The 2,500-nt window shown below is 25.9% G+C and overlaps 1 pseudogene; it reads left to right on the top strand.

The window, feature by feature from the left end:
* LOC125032690 overlaps positions 1 to 2,500 on the top strand; it is a 20,168-nt pseudogene that overhangs the window by 7,421 nt on the left and 10,247 nt on the right.

The following is a 2,500-nucleotide window of genomic DNA, read 5'->3' as shown; positions in this document are numbered from 1 at the left end:
CAGTTACTGATTATATAAGAACTGAACATAGCAACATTTACATTTATTATGATTTTTCCAACTTTATTTCTTAATTAAATTCCAATCACTTTTGGTATGCACAGTCAAAATATGATACATCTATCCTGCATCCACCAAAATCATAACTGTTCGAAATTATAGTCTTACGCAGTTATTAAAAGACAACAGTAGCATTATTATCACCCTTTATCACCAACTACTGTGACGCTCCCGGAAGTTCTATCTCAACTACAGCCATATTTTAGGTTTACATGACGTAGATTTACACTTGTTATATCCTTTGGTGGTCAGACACTTACTACAAGTCATTACGTGTTCCTGAGCTTCTTCCAAAACCAAGAAATATGCGTTACAAGTCGGGCAGAGGTACTTCAGAGGTTCCGAGTAGGCGGCCATCTTTGTTGTTTACAAACAGTCCGCGAGGCGAAGCGAACTACCCCCAAACCCCGCTCGCTTCGCCACGCAACGCTTCGCGAAACGTTTTGTCAAACGGACCGTTCACTTGATTTCGCCACGAAACGCACGGTGCGCACTGCCCAAGTGAACGCACGGAATGTCTTGCTATCTGTTTACAGTCAGTTTCAAGTATTTAGTTGCTGTTAGATAAAAAAGAAAAAAAAAAAAAATGGACGATACCTGGACGACCCAAGATATATAAGAAAGACTTATTGAATAATAAAGACAAAATAAATTACAGCCGTTTATAACAGAAATATCTGAAACAATATCTACTTATGAATCAGTCATAATGCTAAAGTATAATTTATGCAAAAAATGACTGCAAATTGATAAAATTCATACACAGGATAGACAATAAAAAATGAATATCACGTATATATGAAGAGTAAACCTGTATAGTTTATTCTCGTTGATATCTGTCTTTTATATTATCCAGACATACAATTATGTGAAGAACGCTTTATTATCAAGAACCGTTACCAGTAAATATTGATAGATGCTTGTCAGAGGTTAAATTTATCTTCTTCACTTACATTTTTCCACAATACTGGGAGATGTTATTGCCATTGATATATCTATGTTTGTTTACATTAATAAGTTGAAAAAAAGGCTCTTTTCATCAACATTAATGATTCAGCGTAAATTTAAATAAATAAATAAACCTAAAAAAAACAGGAAGTGAAGCAGTACTCACAAGAATAAAAGTACTGACGATAACATCGCATAAGAAAAAAAAAAAAAAAAAAAAAAAAAGCATGTAAGAGCGAACGTCTTGTTATTGCTGACTGTGACACGTGTTGATTCCTCTCACCACCGCCAGAGGGATTATATCCAATCAAAATAACTCACTTAAAAAAATGATTTAGTTTTATTTAATTTGTTACAATGGATATTCTTGACGTGACTTGTTGTCTTTTTTTTTTTTTTTTTTTTTTTTTTTTTTCTAAACTACCCCCTGTGTGCAAGGAATGGCGGCGCGGAATTTGAACGCAGGTCAGCAAGATTGCTAAACAAGATCGCTACATTTTTAAAGAAAAAAATGTAATAGTAATAATAGTAGTGAAGATGATAACAATTATAGTAATAATAGCGATAGCAATTTGAATCATTATATTGATGATGAAAATAACAATAATGAAAATTATTATAATTATTATCATAATGGTAAAAATGATAATGAAAATAGTAAAGATACTAATAATTATGATAATGATAATAATAATTATGATAATAATAGTAATAATAATAATGATAATAATAATACCGATAATAATGATAATAATATTGATGATATTAATAATGATAATTATGATAATAATAGTAATAATAATAATAATAATACCGATAATAATGATAATAATAATATTGATGATAATAATGATAATTATGATAATAATGATAATAATGATAATAATAATACCGATAATAATGATAATAATAACATTGATGATATTAATAATGATGACGATGATAATAATAGTAATGATAAAGATAAGATTAGTAATAGTAATAATATAAATTATTAATAATAATAAAAATAATAATAATAATAAATATTATTGTTGTTATTATTATTATTATTATTATTATTATTATTATTATTATAAGAATCCTAATGGTAATAAATAATGATAATAAAATACTAATAGCAATAATTATGGTAATAATAATAATGATTATAATCATAATACGAAAACTAATAATAATGCATAATATTAATAATAATAGCAACAATAATTACAATAATAATAAGAAAATAAATAATAGTAAATAAAAATAATAAATCAAATAATAATGATAACAATAATAATGATACTAATAATAATGATAATAGTAATAATAATAATAACAATAATAACAATAATGATAGCAATGATAATATCATTGATGATAATAATAACAATAATGTTTTGTAAATATATATTAACAATGAATATGATAACAATTATGGTATCAATCTTAATAATAATACAAATAATAATAATAGCAATAGTAATAATAATAATAATAGCAATAAAGA

The sequence above is a fragment of the Penaeus chinensis genome, chromosome 15, assembly GCF_019202785.1.
Source record: "Penaeus chinensis breed Huanghai No. 1 chromosome 15, ASM1920278v2, whole genome shotgun sequence".
NCBI classification, from domain to species: domain Eukaryota; kingdom Metazoa; phylum Arthropoda; class Malacostraca; order Decapoda; family Penaeidae; genus Penaeus; species Penaeus chinensis.
This window is presented reverse-complemented; position numbering and strand designations above follow the sequence as displayed.